Raw genomic sequence first — 13,761 nt, 5'->3', positions numbered from 1 at the left:
AGAATAAAACCAATATTGTACCACATATCTTAAGGCTGTTCTAAAATAAGGTGATTAAAAGTAACAATCTTAGCAATCTAATTCCTTTGATTTTTTTCTTTTTTCTCCCTACCCTCATTCTTGGCCTACTTTTTACATAACTATTTTTTTTTTTTACTTTATGTAACTATTGCTTAATATAAGTATTGTTTAAATTTTAAAATTCCTTTTTTAATCCTTACAAGCTTGGAATTCAACTTGTCCTTCTCTATTAATGTTTAATAAGAAGAGTAGAGTTGGAATTAGAGCAAGCACACGTTCCCTTTTAAGTGGATTACTACTGCCTTCATTCATTACTCATTAAACAGCCTGATTTTTCTAGTCCCTTGCTTTCTTCCCTTCTTTCTTTTTCTTGCCTGTCTCATTGTCTTATAATTACTTTGTGTTTTTTAGATTCCCCCCTCCTCTCCAGATAGTAGAAGTGGAAAGAAGGTGGGACTTAGGGATTACTTGATTTTCATCCACTGATTTATTAAACTATGTCTGCCACTGGCAGGAATATCTGTGTACTACCTTTGTGTATATTGAATGATACATAAAACTATATATATTCAGTTACTCTTTCAGTCCAAAGCCATATAGAATTAATTTCTTTCTCCTACTTGTATTTGGAGCAGTATAGTTAATAGTTCCGAAGTTCAGAGGCTTGTCACACTTGTTCTAGTTGTATGCCGCCTTTTTTGTTGTTGTCAAGTCTTTCTTCAGTATACCCCCTCGACCCTCACTGGCAACCATCCTTTTTTAAAACAATCTATCTATCTTTCTTTCTTTCTTTCTTTCTTTCTTTTTTTGAGATTATTTATTTATTTGTCAGAATGAGAGAGAGAGAGAGAGAGAGAGAGACAGAGAGAGAGAGAACACGCACAGGCAGAGGGAACAGCGGCAACTCCCTACTGGGCAGGGAGCCTGATGCAGGACTCAGTCTCAGATCCCTGGGATGATGACCCCAGTTGAAGGCAGCTGCTTAACTGACGGAGCCACCCAGGCATCCTGCAATCATCCTTTTTTTTCCTTCTTTTTTTTCAGGTTTTTCTGAGTTTTTTTTCCCCCCTGTGGTTCTTTTTATTTATTTATTTATTTTATTTTTTATTTTTTATAAACATATATTTTTATCCCCAGGGATACAGGTCTGTGAATCACCAGGTTTACACACTTCACAGCACTCACCAAAGCACATACCCTCCCCAATGTCCATAATCCCACCCCCTTCTCCCAACCCCCTTCCCCCCAGCAACCCTGAGGAAGTGGTGATGCAACATGGGGGCTTAAGTGGGTAGAAGAAGAATCATCCTTTTTTTTAATATAAGGACTTTTATAATCTGTTTCTTGCCCAACCCTCCAGCCGCTTCTCTGGTCGCTCTTCATTATTAGGCCCAACTGTACTGAACTACGTGTAGTTCCTGAATTAGATCTTGTTTTCTCTTATATCTGTGCCTTTGCATATACTGTTCTTCCACCTGGAGCATCCTTGTGCTGTTGCCCTGCCCTTTCTCATCACCCAGCAAGCTCCTTGAACCATGTTCAGAGGTCATTTCGTTCAATTACTTCATGACACCTCTTCCTCTTCTGGGCTTCCCCAGCATCATCTCTGAGCCTCTAAGATGGCTCTACAGTATTGTTTGCAGCTCGCTGGGCTAAGAGCTTTGTGAGAACACAAATGGACTCTTCTCTCCATGCTTTGCACAGAGCACTTAAATGACAGAAGGAGAAGGGAGAGAACACTGAAGTTTGAATGTCTCATATGTCCGGAAACACGCGTAGTTCTTTGGGAAACAGTTCAATGAGTTCCGTTGCCACAACAGTTCGCAAGGTCATGTCATTATCTCCATTTTATAGTTCAGCAACCTGAAGCTGATTTGCCCAGTGATGTTCGGGAAGTGGGAGAGTCCGGATTTGAACCCAGGCGTGGTTTGATTCCAGTCTCTGGTGATTTCTTTTTACCACACAGATGGCATGAGTGATTGACAATGAGCAGTGGTACAAGGCAGTGGGAGGAACATGAGCCTGGACAGCAGACGGATCTGGGTTTGAATTCTAATCTGCCCTTTAACCAACTGTCGGCAAGTTTCACCATCTCAGAAATCTCTGCTTTCTGTTTTTAAGAGTGGGGCTAATGACGTTACCTACTTCAGGAAATCGCTGGGAGCATTAAATAAAATCTTATAGGAAGAGGGTTTTGAATCGGATAGTGCTATATATAGCTATAAGCAAAAGAAAGACTAACAAAGGTTCAAGCAAAGACAGATTTTAAACCGCTTCCTATAATAAGAAGTCTGGAGATAGTTCGTCTTCAATGACTGAAGTTTCTTTTTCTCCTAGTTGCAGGGCGTGTGTGAACTCTCCGGCATCATATCAAAAGCCAGAGAAAGTGAGGAGGTGGGGACTAAAGTAATGACTTAACTGTTCTCCTCACCACAGTCCTGCCATTGCCCCAGCTAGGAGAGAGAGCGATTTCTTTTTAATATTCATATTTTGAGTTTCAGTTATTTTTCCATTAAAGCATCACTCAGAGAGCTTAACGATATATATGTAAAGAATAATGTCCAGTTATCACATGACTCATATTGAGTTTCATGCTTTGGCTCAATTGTGTTTTACAAATTTATGTTAATGCCAGATTTTCTACAACTTAGATTCACTGAATGGTTTTTAGTTACTCAGAAGCCACTGATAATTCTGTAAAATAATAATAAACATAATGATGGTGATCAAGTTTAGCTTCCAAATATTGAGAGGCATATATGCTTTACTGTGACAACCCGTAGAAGCTGTTTTGAGGTAGATGAAGAAAAGGCAGAAGATATGTTGAGAAGCAGATGTTGTATGACTGAAGTACCCAGCTGTGTACTAACAAAATGTATCTCATGCTGATTAGTTAACAATTCTTTGGCAGTCAGAGACATATGTAAAGCAGTAAGCACAGCATGGGGAAATAAAAAAAAAAATTAAAAGCATTTTCTAAGCTTAAAACATTGGCAGTGTCTAGTCTACCATCTGTGTTACCGAAAAGTTGATTTTGTTGTGGGTAAGTCATACCAAGGTCACTTCCAAAACAAACAAAATTGTTAACCCATAGAGTCTTCATCTCAAATTAGCATCACATGTCTTGGCATTTTGAACTAGTGAAAAATGTTATAAATTTGGGTGCATATAAACGTAATAATTTTATATTGGTACTTCTGTATGTCTGTTATGAATCAGGTTTTTTTTGTTTGTTTGTTTTGTTTTTGTTCAGTTCTTGTTTGAATTTTTTCAGGTCAAATCTATCAGTTACTTTAAAATTTTCTGTCAAAATGCTTCTTGGCCTAATTTAGATGTATGGCCATTTAAATACAAACAGAAGCACCACTGACCCTTCTTGTCATGGTCTTCTGGTAAGAAGGGCAGGGCTTTCTTATCCTAGAAGTCCTCTTCCTTTGATTGAATAGATGGTAGTCTGTAGGATGGCCTACTTAGGCTAAAAGTTCACTCTTTAGTACTTAAAATAATCTTGTTCCATTTTCCCTTACAGGACCAAAAATTGAAAACTTATATCCATAGATTATTTCTATATACTACATCAGCTCTTTGTAATTAGTTTCTTTTGGTTCAGCAATTTTCTTCCTCACTAATTAGAGATGTTGTAAACCACAACATGGGATTTTCTTAGAAGTAAAATGAAATATCTTAAAACTTTATAGAAATCAAGGCTGATATAATTTGTCTGAAGTGAAAACAAAAAGTATAATCAAACATTTATTAATATGTGGGTGTGATGAAATTTGCACAAAATTAATAAGCTTTCGTATTCATATTCCTATATTAATGGTGTGCAGTAACTGGAAAACATACTTTTGCTTTGATTCAAAAACTAAATGAAGATAGTTTTTATAATACTGTGGATCCAGAAGGAGATCCTTTCATTAAAGTATTAAAGTTTCTTTATATATAACTTATTTTTTTAATATTTATTTATTTATTTTAGAGAGAGTGAGAGTGCACATGAGAAAGTGTGGGGGGTAGGGGGAGAGGGAGAGAGAGTCTTAAGCAGACTTTGCATTGAGCATGGAGCTCAATGCAGGGCTTGATCTCATGACCCTGAGATCATGACCTGAGCCAAAACCAAAATTTGAACACTTACCCGACTGAGCCACCCAGGTACCCCAATATAGAACTTATTTTTAAACTAAAAGCTAGGATTCTGAGAGCCTTGGCATCCCACATAATTTATAATATTGTTCTGGTTATGATAGCTACAAAAACTTTTGCTTATTGGTCTTATTTTTGCCTATATAGCTTTGTTTTTGATTAGAGTTGAAATATTTTATGCACAGAATGTGGTAGTGTTTGCTTTTTTGAGTAGAGAGAAAAACTTTGTTTTGGTTAAATAACCATTCTGGCAGTACCATAGGGAGCTTAGTTTAGAAGTGGACAGAGGGAAGGATGTGTGCCTTCAAAGGAGTGAATTATAAAAAGAAAGAGAGGGAAAGTAGTGGTCATTATTGGCATTTAGAGATTTCCGCAGGGTCTTCTAGATACTCCATTAATTCATATATATCTTTGTGAACTGGGGTCTTACCGAGAAAGAAATAAGTCTTCTGCAGTGTCTGGGTGGCTCAGTCAGTTAAGCATCTGCCTTTGGCTCAGGTCATGATCCCATGATCCTCAGGCCATGATCCCCCCATGTCCTGGGATAGAGCCTTTGTCAGGCTCCCTGCTCAGTGGGGAGTCTGCTTTTCCCTATGCCCCTCCTCTTGCTATGCTCACTTTCTCAATAAATAAGTAAAATCTTAAAAAATATATATATATATATATATATATAAATATAAAGCTTCATAAATAAAGTATATTTATTTCTCAAAATGAAGAAAAGTGTTAACTAAATTTCAGTAATAAAATATTTTAGGAATATATTTACTTGATTAAAAACAATTTTAAGGAGCGCCTGGGTGGCTCAGTGGGTTGAGCCTCTGTCTTCCGCTTGGGTCATGGTCTCAGGGTCCTGGGATCGAGCCCCATATCAGGCTCTCTGCTCAGCAGGGGGTCTGCTCCCCCCCCCCCACCTGCCTTTCTGCCTGCTTGTGATCTCTCTCTCTGTCAAATAAATAAATAAAATCTTAAAAAGTTTTTAAAAAAATTATCATTAAGGACAAATTTTCATATTTAAAATTTGTCATGTCAATTGTACTCAAATTTATTTTTAATTTCAGAAAAGACAAATAAAAATTTATCATATCATCAGGAAAATAATTTGAGTTTTCCTAAAATTCTGTACTTATTTTTTAAACAAGAGGTTTATTTATTTGTCAAAGATTTATTTATTTATTTTAGCGAGAGAGAGTGACTGAGCAGGAGTGGGAGGGGCAAAAGGAGAGGGAGAGAAAATCTCAAGCAGACTCCCCATTGGGCGTCGAGCCTGACATGGGGCTTGATCTCACAACCCTGAGATCATGAGCTGACCCAAACCAAGAGTCAGACACTTAACTGACTGTTGCTACCCAGGTGCCCCTAAAGAAGAGTTTTAATGATACTTGTTGAAAACCTGTGTTATAACCATCCCCACTACATTGCATTACATCCTTTTAATTTTTATCCCAGTAATTTCAAATTTTCCCAAACATAAGGATAGGGAAGAAGGGAGTTTTATATAAGGACTCAGTTTTGTTAAGCAAATGAAGAGTATGAATAGCACTTGTATACTTATTTTTTTGCTGGGTACAGTATACTTTATTGATGATACATGACAAGGTAGGACTCCCCAAGCTCCTCCTCTTCTTCAGGGGTCTGGGATAGAAATTGAAAACTGTGGAGGCTAGGGGATTCTCAGGTATGAGTTGGGACAAGGACTTCCCAGCAGCTGAGGGCTTCTGTCTTCATCTTGTTCTTGCTGGGACTGGTGGTCAAGGGGCTCTTATTCCTTGGAGGCCTTGTAGACCATTAGGTCCACCACCTGTTGCTGCAGCCAAATTCATCGTCCTACCAGGAAATGAGCCTGACAAGGTGGTCATTGAGGGCAATGCCATCCCTGGCATTGAAGATGGAAGAGTGGGTGTCACTGTTAAAGGTCCAAGAGATAAACTGGTCCTCAGTGTAACCCAGGATGCCCTTGAAGGGGCCTCTCTGATGTCTCTTTCACTGCCTTACTAATGTCATTGCATTTGGAGGCTTTCTCTAGGCAACAGGTCAGATCCATGACCAACACGTTGAGGGTGAGGACTCAGAAAGCCATGCCAGTGAGCTTTCTGTTCAGCTCAGGATAGCCTTTCCTACAGCCTTGGTGGCACCAGTAGAAGCAGGGATGGTGTTCTGGACAGCCCCTTTTACCCGTCATGCCACAGCTTCCTAAAGGGGCCATTCCCTGTCTTCTGGGTGGCAGTGATAGCGTAGAGTCATAAGTCCTGAGTTCCTCCATGATTCCAGAGTTGTCAGGGATGACCTTGGCCAAAGGGATCAAGCAGTTGGTAGTGCAGGAGGCATTGCTGACAATCTTGAGGGAGTTGTCATACTTCTCATGGTTCATGCCCATCACAGACATGGAGGCATCAAGAGGGAGGGGGAGAGATGATGACCCTCTTGGCCCCACCCTTCAAATGAGCCCCAGCCTTCTCCATGGTGGTGAAGACCCCAGTGGACTCCACAACATACTCAGCATCAGCATCACCCCATTTGAATGTGGCAGGATATCACTTCTGAAAGATGGAGATGGGTTTTCCATCGGAAAAAACCAAATTTCCCGTTCTCAGCCTTGACTGTGCTATTGAATTTGCCAAGGGTGGAATCATTCTGGAACATGTAGACCATGTAGTGGAGGTCAATGAGGGGTCATTGGTTGTGGCAGTATCCACTTTGCCAGAGTTAAAAGCAGCCCTGGTAATCAGGTGCCCAAAATAGCCAAATCCATTTACTCCGAACTCCACCATCATGTCTTGGGGACAGCTGGCACTGCACCAGAAGGTGTGGCTGTGTGTCAAATGGGGAGGAGTAGAGAGCCAGTATTTAATTTATTAACATGCTCATGCTGTGCATATCAATGACTGGTGTGACTTTTGGGATGTTTCTTCATTCTGTGGGTCTTTGTTTTCTCACCTGGAAAATAAATGAAAAAAGAAAAAAAGAAAATAAATGACATATATTATATGAACTCTAAACATCATATTTGGGAGACAGTAGATTTTTTATTCAGTCCAAATCCTATAGCAAGGTGTTCAAGACCTTTCATAGCTAGACATCTTTAGCTATATTTTAATTTAATTTACTTTAACAAATTTTGTTGTATTCCCCATTCTCTAGACTTAAACATTCTGTCTGTGGGGCACAAGCAGAAATGTAGTATACTTAGCTAATCTCCACACTTATCCCCATTTACAGTTCTTCCTGGGTTTCCTGTCCTGGTCAGTGGGATTACTGTTAACCTTGTCATCCTCTGTGGCATGCACAATGCTGAGTGCTTTACATGTCTCCTTTTCCAATTCATCCTCACGACAACCCTGGTATGTCGATAATATTATTACCTGCATTTTACAGAGGAAACAGAAACCCATAGAGATGAAGTCATTGCCCAGCTGAAATGAGTCCGAGCCAAACCTCTCACCCAGGAGTGTTCTCAGAGCATAGGCAAGCCTTAACTTTTAGGTGATACTGCCTTCTCTCTGCGCAGCCTCCCAAGTCCTTTTGGTTCTACCTCGTAAATAAGTCTCAAGAGCTTTTCCTCACTTGCCCTTCCCTTGCTATTACTTTAATTTAGATTCTTCATCCTCATCATCCAGACTATTGTGAGTCTCCTCTTCAGGGTTCCTGTAACTCTTCTCTCCTTGTCTAACATAGGAGTAGATGGTTCAGATCATTTAATGCTTTCCTTACTACCTATAGGTTAAACTGTAAGATTCTCAACATTTATAGTCTGTCCCCAGTTTATTTTAGCTGCTCACTTTTCCTCTTGCATTACACTGTAGACTCCTTGAGACTGGGGATATCTTTGTATTCCTTGCAATATTGTGGACATAATTGCTTAGAGAACTGTTGTTGACTTAATGAGGTAGACCTTGGCAGGTTCTTGGCTTGGCAATTCAGAAAATACTTTGCTAGAATTAAAATGAATTACTCTGTGTAGTAGCTATAGTAAGGTTATTTTAGTATATTAATAATTCACACATTATTATTTTAATGTAGTAATAATTCATGTAGTCCTCCAGTAATATTAATTTGAATTAATAAGATTTTAAGTTATTACCTGCAGCTGTCTCGAGTTCCTGTAGAATTCTTTTTTCCAGAAGGGAATTAATAGAATTGAGACATAACAAAAGTGTACACATCAAGTCTGGGACATTCATTATGGTACAGAATAAAAATTAATAGTTATCGGCTTCTTGGTAGGAATTTGAGTAAAAAATTTATGGTATTTACTTTGTGTAAATAAGTCTGTAATCAGGATCTTTTACTGTGTTCAAAATGTACCAGTGATTCATGAACCACTCTAAGGGATAATGTGGATGGGTAACTGGCATAATCCTATACTTGGTTTTGTTTTAATTTCCATCACGTCTTTTTAAGTCTTTTTTAATCAGAACGTTTGGCGGCTGCATTGAAACATGGTAAAAGTTATTGGCTGCCAGTTGTGACATTATTTTTAATAGAAATGTTTACATCATAAAAAGTTTCTTAACAAATATATAGGTGGGTAAGTTTCCATGATAAAATATTAAAAATAGTCTTCATTTAGTATCTCTGTGTTAATAACTGTATTTTTTTATGTGTTTAATCATGACTTTAAAACATTGAGATATAATTCACATATAGTAAAATTTACCATTTTATGGATTGTACTTCAGTGGCTGTTAGTCTATCCACAGAGATGTATAGCCATCACCGATCTATAATTCCAGGAGATTTTTTTTTTTTTACCACCCCACAAAGAAATCAGTGCCCTTTAGCAGGCACTTCCCTTTCTTGTCTCTAGCCAGCCCCTGGCAGCAAGTGATCTACTCTCTGTTCCTATCGATTTGCCTGTTCTGGACATTTCATATGGATTTACACAGTACGTGGCCTTTTGTGTCTGGGCTTCTTTCACTTAGCATGTTTCCAAGGTTTATCCATGTCACAGCATGTAGTAGTTCTTCATTACTTTTTCTAGTGGAATCCTGTTCCTCTCTATGGCTTTGACACATTGTGGTCATCTGTTCATCAGTTGATGGGCATCGGAGTTTCCGCTTTTTGACTATTACAAATAATGTCATTCTGAACATTTGTACACAAGTTTTTACGTGAATATATGTTTTCTTTCTCTGGGATATAATCCTAGTAGCAGAATTGCTGAGTCATATGGTAAGTCTGTGTTTAGCCATTTGAGAACATGCTAGACTGTTTTCTCAAAGTGACTGCAACATCTTGCATTCCTGCTAGCAGAGCAATGTCTAAGGAGTCCAATTCTTCCATATCCTCGCCAACACTTGTTATTGTATGTCTTTTTGATGATAGCCATTCTAGTGGGGGAGGCATGATCTCTAAGATAAGTGAGTTTTCTTATAACATAGTATTAAATTAATGAAGGAATAATTATTTTCCAATTTGCAGAAAACTAACTCAATTTACATTTTCTTCTATAACTATTATTAAATAATTGAAACCTATTAATTACACCAGCTCCAGATACATAAAATTAAATGTCCTTTAAAAAAATCGTACATGTAAATTTTCATAAATGTATTTGGTACTCCATCTCCTAAATACATGTGAGAACTGCTATTTTTATACACTTAAGGTGTAAGTGCTTAAGCCCACAGAATACTTAGTTTTTCTTTCATTGTTCATGTTGATTGTGCAAGGACAATTCTCTTGTCAATATATTCACACTGATTCAAATAGGATTAGAAGTGTAATTGAAAATAGCATTTTAAGTCTTTTTAAAAATACACAAATGTTGCATTTAGTAGTTTCACAGAAATGGGTAGTGCAACTTTAATGAAATGAAAATAAGCTATAATAAGAAATGTCTTGTGCTAGTTTTGGTAGTACTCACTGTATTTTAAGTAGGCAAATACTAGTAAAGAATGAGCTAATTATGCTTGTAATCATTTTCTTCAATTGAACTGAGACAGATGCAAGAAGCGTCTTTAAAGACAGTGTAGAAAGAAAGCAGTTAGAACTTTGAATCCTTCTCTGTGCTGAAAGTCATGCTTGGGCTTTTTGTTGATTTTGTGTGTGTGTGTGTGTGTGTGTGTGTGTGAGAGAGAGAGAGAGAGAGAGAGAGCATATACAGCTAATTTGACTAATCTTCTCAAATACTTCTTGAGGATTAAGTTTTAATATTAAAATAGGGTTAGCATGGGGCTCTGGGTGGCTCAGTGGCTTAAAGCCTCTGCCTTTCGGCTTAGGTCGTGGTCCTGGGGTCCTGGGATCGAGTCCCACATTGGGCTCTCTGCTTGGCAGGGAGCCTGCTTCTTCCTCTCTCTCTCTCTCTCTGCCTGCCTCTCCTTTAATAGTACCAGTCACCAGTGTTCCTAAGGTTGTGCAAGCAGAATGGTCTGTATTCTTGTATATAATGGGTAGGAAAAGTTTTTAATTGACAACTAATCTGTGTGTGGTAGTACATCTATATTCTTTCCCTCATCTGTTAGTAGGTATCATAGCCTTAGGTTGCTAAGACATGTCTGCTCGGAATAATAGTGGTATTTCTTCATATAGATGCCCCTCATTTCTTTTAAAGTAACGATTTACGGGGCACCTGGGTGGCTCAGTTGGTTGAGGGACTGCCTTCGGCTCAGGTCATGATCCTGGGGTCCTGGGTTCAAGCCCCATGTCGGGTTCCCTGCTTAGCTGGGAGTCTGCTTCTGTCTCTCCCTCTGCCCTTCCCTCCTACGCCTGCACGTGTTCTCTCTGTCTCTCAAATAAATGAGTAAAATCTTAAAAAAAAATAAAGTAATGGTTTATGTTACTAACCAAATACATTAAAAAGTTTTATTTTTTCACTAAGTAATCTCTGTGCTCAACACAGGGCTCAAACTCACAGCCCCAAGATCAAGGGTCTCATGCTCTACCGACTGAGCCAGCCAGTGCCCCAATCCAAATGCATTCTTTTAAAGTTACATTAGTTGCTTAGAAGAAAACATTTTGCAGTGGCAGGTGGCCATAATGTGACATACTGGTTGGTAAAGGATCAGTGCTAACATAGGTGCCCAGGTGGAATAAAATGGTTAAGCAGGAGCTGATCATGATTGGTGTTAAGAGTGACGTCACAGTGGCCTGGCAGATGAGGCTTGAGTCCTGAGTTCCCTCATTCAGTCTCATGTTAGGGCAGGAAATGAATTCTTTGTAAGGGTTGTATTACGTTTGGGGCGCGCGCATGCGTGTGTGTGTGTGTGTGTGTGTGTGTGTGTGTGTGTGTGTGTGTAGGCTCCCATCTTTAAGTCATATAATGTTAAGAAAGACAAGATAACCTATCTAGAAGATTGGGGGTTGGAGCTGCATTTTTCATCATTGTAACATCTTGGGGTTATAATTCTAAACAATTGGAAGGACATCCATCCAGAATGACTTGGAAATTCTGGGGAGATTCTCTGCAAATATATTCTTTCTTTCAGTCCGTTCAGTTAATATCTGTATTCAATTTGCTGATTGTTTTTTAGGAGAAAATTGGGTCTGCCTAAGTGAAATTGGTTTGGCCTTTGTATTTAGGGAGGCTTTTCTTAAGTTTTGTTATCAGGATTAGGTCAGTCTATAGAATGAGCTGATTAACTTTATATAGGGATTATGTATTCTGTTAGGCTTTAACTTCTAAAAATGAACTCATCCTAAACGACTTTGAGGGTGTATAGATAAGTGACTGGTTTTCCACCCTCCGGCTTTGAGTCTTTTCAGATCGTCTTTGTCTTCTTAAAATACTTTCTGTAATGTGTAGTTTTCCTAGAGCCAAAGCTCTGTAAATTTTTAAATCTTTAAAATAAGTTTGTGTACAGTATTACAGACTTTTTAAAAAGATTTTATTTATTTATTTGTCATAGAGAGCCAGTTTGCTCACTGGGGAGAGCAGGGGGAGTGACAGGCAGAGGGAGAGGGAAAAAGCAGACTCCCCACTGAGCAGGGAGCCAAAGGCAGGAGGGCTCAGTCCCAGTGCCCCAGGATCATCATGGCCTGAGCTAAAAGCAGACACTTAAGCTACTGAGCCACACAGGCCCCCCAGTATTACAGACTTTCAAAAAATTTCCCGTATATGCAGTTATATCACTCTTTCATTTCTGATGTTCTATAAGGCTCACTTTTTGATACCAGTCTTCCTGAAAGTGTCATAATGAAGGTCACTACAAGAACAATGTTTTACTTCAGGTTTTTGTCCCTCATAAAGAGATCGACATCATTTAAGGAGGCTTTTTTGAGGCAGAGGTGGGCAGTACAGTCAAGGAGTTATAATTCCCCTGGGGATATAGCATTAACAGGAGAAAATCCTCCCAAATATTTTTTTCTCTGTATAGTGGGATTGTGGGTGGTTTTTATTCTCTAGCATTTTCTTCTCTATTTTGATACATTTTCTACAGAGAAAATAAACACATAGCAGAAATAAAGGTGATCTTAATTGCCAGAGCAGTGTGTCTGTACACACTAGTTTTTCCCTCTCTGCCCACATCCCGTTGTCAGTCCCCTGACTGGTTAAGCAGAAATGAGGATAGATGGATATGAACGTTTCTTCATGATTGCTTTCTTAGCTCCCAACAGGGATTCTGAAGTATTCCATTTAATAAAGTAGCCAATTACAGACATACTGAAATGATCATCTTTTTGCTCTGGAGGGATGGTCTTTGCTTATAGAGAGGAGAGAGAGAGATCCCAGTGTCTCTCTTTTCCTGAAAAGAAGTGTAAACTGTTGATTTCTCTTTTTCCTGCCAAGAGAGGACCTTGCTTACTTCTCCCAACTTCCCCTTTCGGGAAGAGGGAGGAGTAAGAGAGACAGGAGGTAAACTGAGTACAGTTAGCACTAATTGCAGTAAGGTTCCTGTCCTGGAGATCTGGTGTGCGGTTTTTAGGTAGTCAAAGTATGTAGCCATAAGGGATTCTATTTGGGAATTAAAGTGCAGTGAAGTCATTTGGCATCAATTCATTTTGGAGTTTTGAGACAATTAACTGTCTCACTGAAGAACTTTAATTTGAAATCTGTTTTGAGGATTGATGACCTCTCAGAAAGCTCTCTCTGTAACTATTCCTTTAGGACATCAGATTTAGCCAAGTGTTCATGTGTTAATTCTACTGAATTAGTTTCTGCGCTTATGCATACACACACACTGAAATCTCATTGTCCTCTGAACATGTTGTTTTAACTGTTTGACCTCTTTTTATATGCTGTTAAGAGACATGAGGGTGCAGATGTGGTACTTTGAGTTTTACCTTGACAATAAAGGTATTCTCTTTTTTCTTTAATCTCTAAGAGTATACTAAAGCCTTTGCAGTGACTTCTGATACAGGACAATCTCTTAGAAGTATGGCTTTAGTATTTATAGTGACAAAAAGAGAGTCACAAACACTGTAGATGTGTATTTTTTTTCCTCTGTTGTTTCAAATAGGATCATACAACCTCTAGGGTGATGTGCCAATTCGGCAAATGGCACAGACCAAAAAGTAAGGAGGTTAATGGAAGATGAAGGGGAAACAACAAACAAACAAACAAACAAGAATAGGACCAAAGAAAACCCAAGATGAGAAAGATTCATTGACGTAGTTTTACTCAAGGACAGGAAAAGGTTTTTTTTTTTCTTTTTT

At 38.7% G+C, this 13,761-nt stretch overlaps 1 protein-coding gene and 1 pseudogene across 3 annotated transcripts in view; one reads left to right on the top strand and one right to left on the bottom strand.

Annotated features, from left to right (window-relative positions):
- The window catches only part of MAGI3 (membrane associated guanylate kinase, WW and PDZ domain containing 3), a 234,645-nt gene that overhangs the window by 54,586 nt on the left and 166,298 nt on the right, over window positions 1–13,761 (top strand). The window lies entirely within an intron of this gene.
- LOC116600712 lies at window positions 5,805–6,882 on the bottom strand (annotated as a pseudogene).

Source organism: Mustela erminea, chromosome 10 (genome assembly GCF_009829155.1).
Source record: "Mustela erminea isolate mMusErm1 chromosome 10, mMusErm1.Pri, whole genome shotgun sequence".
Taxonomy (NCBI): Eukaryota; Metazoa; Chordata; class Mammalia; order Carnivora; family Mustelidae; genus Mustela; species Mustela erminea.
The sequence above is the reverse complement of the archived record's forward strand: the minus strand, read 5'-3'. Positions and strand labels throughout refer to the sequence as shown.